The sequence below is a fragment of the Bos grunniens genome, chromosome 9 (genome assembly GCF_055505025.1).
Source record: "Bos grunniens cultivar Pamir isolate PY7600 chromosome 9, Bosgru_T2T1.0, whole genome shotgun sequence".
In the NCBI taxonomy this organism is placed as follows: domain Eukaryota; kingdom Metazoa; phylum Chordata; class Mammalia; order Artiodactyla; family Bovidae; genus Bos; species Bos grunniens.
Genome location: NC_141173.1, coordinates 74,259,517 through 74,266,062, shown reverse-complemented (window position 1 = coordinate 74,266,062; position 6,546 = coordinate 74,259,517). Strand labels below are relative to the sequence as shown.

Below are 6,546 nucleotides of genomic sequence, written 5' to 3'. Positions count from 1 at the left end.
AGAAAGTAGGGAAAACCACTAGACCATTCAGGTATGACCTAAATCAAATCCCTTATGATTATACAGTGGAAGTGAGAAATAGATTTAAGGGCCTAGATCTGATAGATAGAGTGCCTGATGAACTATGGAATGAGGTTCGTGACATTGTATAGGAGACAGGGATCAAGACCATTCCCATAGAAAAGAAATGCAAAAAAGCAAAATGGCTGTCTGGGGAGGCCTTACAAATAGCTGTGAAAAGAAGAGAAGTGAAAAGCAAAGAAGAAAAGGAAAGATATAAACATCTGAATGCAGAGTTCCAAAGAATAGCAAGAAGAGATAAAAAAGCCTTCTTCAGCGATCAATGAAAAGAAATAGAGGAAAACAACAGAATGGGAAAGACTAGGGATCTCTTTAAGAAAATCAGAGATACCAAAGGAACATTTCATGCAAAGATGAGCTCGATAAAGGACAGAAATGGTATGGACCTAACAGAAGCAGAAGATATTAAGAAGAGATGTCAAGAATACACAGAAGAACTGTACAAAAAAGATCTTCACGACCCAGATAATCATGATGGTGTGATCACTGACCTAGAGCCAGATATCCTGGAATGTGAAGTCAAGTGGGCCTTAGAAAGCATCACTACGAACAAAGCTAGTGGAGGTGATGGAATTCCAGTTGAGCTATTCCAAATCCTGAAAGATGATGCTGTGAAAGGGTTGCACTCAATATGTCAGCAAATTTGGAAAACTCAGCAGTGGCCACAGGACTGGAAAAGGTCAGTTTTCATTCCAATCCCAAAGAAAGGCAATGCCAAAGAATGCTCAAACTACGGCACAATTGCACTCATCTCACACGCTAGTAAAGTAATGCTCAAAATTCTCCAAGTTAGGCTTCAGCAATATGTGAACCGTGAACTTCCTGATGTTCAAGCTGGTTTTAGAAAAGGCAGAGGAACCAGAGATCAAATTGCCAACATCCGCTGGATCATGGAAAAAGCAAGAGAGTTCCAGAAAAACATCTATTTCTGCTTTATTGACTATGCCAAAGCCTTTGACTGTGTGGATCACAATAAACTGTAGAAAAGTCTTCAAGAGATGGGAATACCAGACCATCTGATCTGCCTCTTGAGAAATTTGTATGCAGGTCAGGAAGCAACAGTTAGAACTGGACATGGAACAACAGACTGGTTCCAAATAGGAAAAGGAGTTCGTCAAGGCTGTATGTTGTCACCCTGTTTATTTAACTTCTATGCAGAGTACATCATGAGAAACGCTGGGCTGGAAGAAACACAAGCTGGAATCAAGATTGCCAGGAGAAATATCAATAACCTCAGATATGCAGATGACACCACACTTATGGCAGAATGTGAAGAGGAACTCAAAAGCCTCTTGATGAAAATGAAAGAGGAGAGTGAAAAAGTTGGTTTAAAGCTCAACATTCAGAAAATGAAGATCATGGCATCTGGTCCCACCACTTTTGGGAAATAGATGGGGAAACAGTGGAAACAGTGTCAGACTTTATTTTTGGGGGCTCCAAAATCACTATAGATGGTGACTGCAGCCATGAAATTAAAAGACGCTTACTCCTTGGAAGGAAAGTTATGTCCAACCTAGATAGCATATTGAAAAGCAGAGACATTACTTTGCCAACAAAGGTTCATCTAGTCAAGGCTATGGTTTTTCCTGTGGTCATGTATGGATGTGAGAGTTGGACTGTGAAGAAAGCTGAGCGCCGAAGAATTGATGCTTTTGAACTGTGGTGTTGGAGAAGACACTTGAGAGTCCCTTGGACTGCAAGAAGATGCAACCAGTCCATTCTGGAGGAGGTCAGCCCTGTGATTTCTTTGGAAGGAATGATGCTAAAGCTGAAACTCCAGTACTTTGGCCACCTCATGCGAAGAGTTGACTCATTGGAAAAGACTCTGATGCTGGGAGGGATTGGGGGCAGGAGGAGAAGGGGACGACAGAGGATGAGATGGCTGGATGGCATCACTGACTCGATGGACGTGAGTCTGAGTGAACTCTGGGAGTTGGTGATGGACAGGGAGGCCTGGTGTGCTGCGATTCATGGGTCACAAAGAGTCAGACACGACTGAGCGACTGATCTGATCTGACTGTCTTAGTTTGCTAGGGTCATCGTAACAAAGAACCACAGATTGTGCTAAACAGCAAAAATTCATTTTCTCACAATTCTGGAGGCTGGAAGTCTGAGAACCGGGTATTGACAAGGTTGGTTCCTTCTAAGACCTTGGCTTGTCACTGGCCATCTTCTGATCTCTCTGTGCGGTGTGTTCATCTCTTCTTTATCTTATAGAGACACAGGTCCGATTGGATTAGGATCTACTGGTATGACCTCATTTAACCTTAATTATCCCTTTAAAGTTTCTGTTTACAGATATAGACACATCCTGAGGTACTGAGAGTTAGAACTTCAGCACATAAATGGGGTGGAGGCATATATTCAGCCCATAACATTTATCAAATGCATTACCTTCATGACCAATACACATGTCAAGTAAGTTCTCCTCTAAAATCACTGTAGTTTCTGTTGCCGCTGCTGCTGCTAAGTCACTTCAGTCGTGTCCAACTCTAGACAGTGTCATACTGAGAGAAGTAAGTCAGAGAAGGAGAAACATCATATGACATCTCTTATGTGTGGAATCCGGAAAGAAATGATACAAATGAACTTACTTACAAAACAAAAAGAGACTCACAGGCTTAGAAAATGAACTTATGGTTGCCAGGGGGGGAGGGGATAGTTAGGGAGCTTGGGATGGTCATATACACACTGCTATATTTTAAATGGATAAACAACCTATTGTACAGTACATGGAACTCTGCTCAATGTTATATGGCAGGCTGGATCGGAAGGGGGGTTTGTGGGAGAATGGCTACATGTATACGTATGGCTGAGTCCCTTCTCTGTTCACCTGAAACTATCACAACATCGTTAATTGGCTATGTATCAATAAAAAATAAAAAATTAAAAAAAAATCACTGTAGTTTCCCATTTGCCACATCCTAATGACTTGTCTCGGAGAAGGCAATGGCACCCCACTCCAGTACTTTTGCCTGGAAAATCCCGTGGACGGAGGAACCTGGTAGACTGCAGTCCATGGGGTTGAGAAGAGTAGGACAGGACTGAGCAACTTCATTTTCACTTTTCACTTTCATGCACTGGAGAAGGAAATGGCAACCCACTCCAGTGTTCTTGCCTGGAGAATCCCAGGGACCTGGAAGCCTGGTGGGCTGCCGTCTAGGGGATCGCACAGAGTCAGACACGACTGAAGCGACTTAGCAGCAGCAGTAGCAGCAGCAGCAATGACTTGTCTTACTCAGGGATAGTTACAGCTGGAAGGAGCCTGCAGCTGAGCTTATCCAAACTCATTTTGTAGCTAAGCAAACAGACCCAGAGAGATGCAGTGGGTGACCATAGTCATACCAATAGGCCAGAGGTAAGATGGTGTCAGGATGCTGATTCATGTTCTTACATGGATTTTCCAAATATTTCTTGAGCACTTACCACATCTAACCCAATGCTGGGCATTGGGTTAGATGCTAGAGATAAAGGGAGTTCCCGTCATGGAGTGGTTTAGACATGTACCCACCCATGAGCCATAGTTAAGCATGCAGTGTTGATGTGCCTGGGAAAAGTGGACTAAGTTTGTGAGGATGTTGAACATCTGTTGTTTCATCTCTAATTTCAACTCTAAAGCTAGGGAGTTCTTTCTGAAACTTTTGCTTTCTTCCTTTGTTTTATGATATCATCAGCTATATGGCTATATGGATTTACTAGCAATTTGCAAAGAAAGAAAACAATCAGACAATGTGAAAGATACATCCTGATGTAAAATGTTAAAACATGAAAAAAGGACATTTTAGATTTAGAGAAATAAGATTATGGTTATGAAGATTTAGAGAAGAGTCTGAAACAGGCCATTTTCTTAGTACTTTGGGGATATCCAAGATAATATTGCTTTGCCAGTAATTTGAAAATTATATATATCAAATTATGTATAGTTTTGAACTCTGTATTACCTGAGAAGTTCCATAAATATTTGTTGAATGAGTGACTTAGATTATCGGTGAATGTCTCATACCTGTTGTTTTTTATCCTTTCTGACACTTATATTTAATGCCCCTGTTTTCCCTGTCATTTCCCCTGTCATTTGGTGGAGTTTCCTGGTGGGGAGTCATTAATTCATGTCTTCAGTGCACTATATTTAACCAGAACACATGTTTCTAGTGTCTTTTTATTCTGGAAGATTTGAAACAGGGGAGGGAAATGGGTTTGGGATGATCTGAGTAAAGCCAAGTGGCTACTACCTTACATAATAACTATTTTTACGCTGTGCTTCAGGCTGTTCATCAGTCAGTGCTTGCACTGACTCAGAAACTGTCCAACGAAGGGAAGGCAAGACAGTCTTCCTTTTGTTAGGTCCTTGGGACCATTAAGAAATAGGTGAATGAATTTACATTCTTTAGGTAAGTGAAAAAAGTCTTAGCTCTGTCCTTAACATCCGCTCCCAGAAACAGGTTAAAGGTGATTCATTAACTTTCAGATTCAATTCAGAGGGTGTTTTCTAGCAGGAAAGCCTAACAATTCTATCCACGTGCTCCAGAGTCTTTGGGTTACTAAAGCGTTCTTTGAATTGTATTTGTCTTTGATCTGAGGACCTCTGTGTGCTTTGTAACTATATACAGGATTAAATACTTCCTCCATTTATATAGAAATCCTAAAGCACAGAGGTATAAAGTGATTTGAACAAGAATTTTCGGTAACTTGATTGGAGACTGGTTTAGAAGCAGGGGCTTCTGGATTAAAATAGTGTTGTTGTTTTGTTTTATTAATATGCTAAACTTCTTGAGCTATAAAATCCCTTTTGATAGATTATGTGCAATAGAATCATATTATTAAAGAGATTCAGATACACTGTGTATAAAATATGCTTTCCTACATGTTGTAAAAATCAAACAAAAGATGGCTCTTGAAGGCCAAAGTTAGCCTTAATTAACAGTATCTATCACATAGTAATTCTCCAGATTTAAGAAACTCTTATAGTTATGGGCTTAGTATTTTTCTAATATTCTATAGACCAGTGGGCATCTTAATGAAGAATTATGGATTCCACTGGAATTGAAAGCTATGGGGAGGGTTAGAAGGAAAGCACAGGTTTGGGGGAGTAGAAGGCTTTTCCTAAGGTGGGGTTTTTAGTGTGAACCCCTCAGACTACCTGCCTTAGAATCACCTGGAAGCTTGTTGAAATATTTCTAGGCCTACACCTCACTCATGAATCAGAATCCCTTTGGGTGAGGTCAAGAATCTTTATTTTAAATAAGTTCTCAGTGTGTTTCTGAAACCTCCAGTTTGAAAACCACTGGATTGCAAGAATAGGGAATTCTCTGGTGGTCCAGTAGTTAGGACTCAGCACTCTCACTGCTGAGGACCCGGGTTCAATCCCTGGTTGGGGAACTAAGGATCCTGTAAAGTGTGTGGTGGGACATAAATAAATAAACTTAAAAAAAAAAAGAATATGTTCTAGATTAAAGACTGTAATAAAAGAATTGTAAAAGTGAACTGAAGATGCCCTCAAGAGAATATTGGCAGGATTCCTGAAAGGGCAAAAATCTTGGGCAAGTCAAGGATTATGCCTTATTTTTAAAAGTCACTTGGGGACTTTGCTGGTGGTCCAGTGGCTGGGACTCCACACTCCCAGTGCAGGGGGGCCCAGTTTGATCCCTGGTCAGGGAACTAGCAGAGAAAGCAATGGCACCCACTCCAGTACTCTTGCCTGGAAAAATCCCATGCATGGAGGAGCCTGGTAGGCTGCAGTCCATGGGGTTGCTAGGAATCGGACACAACTGAGCGACTTCACTTTCACTTTTCACCTTCATGCATTGGAGAAAGAAAGGGCAATCCACTCCAGTATTCTTGCCTAGAGAATTCCAGGGACGGCGGAGCCTGGTGGGCTGCCATCTATGGGGTCGCACAGAGTCGGACACGACTGAAGTGACTTAGCAGCAGCAGCAGTAGGGAACTAGATCACACATGCTGCAACTGGGGGTTCATATGCCACAGCTGAAGATCCCTCATGCTGCAACCACAAGACCTGGCATGCTGAAACGAAGATCGAAGACCCCACGTGCCACAACTAAGACCCGGCACAGCCAAGTGGATAAATAAATAAAATAAGTATATTTTTTTAAGTCAATTGAAGTTTTGATGTTTGAAAACAGCAGGGAAACATTTAGATAAATTGTTGGTTGAAAATATTCTGCTCTTAAAGGAGAAAGGTGTTTTATGCAAACAATTCTTTTGAACTACTTTTTATATGATAAAATATGTAAACCCCGTTTATATACTCAGATCAAAGGATATTTTTCAATAAGATTTTCTGGGATTAAAGCACATTCCTTTGAAATTAAGAAGCACTAGGAAAGGTACTATGTAAAATCCAATTAACGGGGTATAAAATTCAGACTCTGCTATCATTTGGCCCCTGCAAACCTGAGGTTTAAGTTTATACCATGTATGAAAAAGGGATTTGCACAGAATGATTTC

The 6,546-nt window shown here is 41.0% G+C and overlaps 1 non-coding gene across 1 annotated transcript; it reads left to right on the top strand.

Moving 5' to 3' along the window:
• The first annotated feature begins 5,384 nt into the window (after positions 1 to 5,384).
• Positions 5,385 to 5,457, top strand: TRNAE-CUC (transfer RNA glutamic acid (anticodon CUC)). The gene has a single exon. It is a non-coding gene; the product is annotated as a tRNA-Glu (tRNA).
• Positions 5,458 to 6,546: the final 1,089 nt, after the last annotated feature.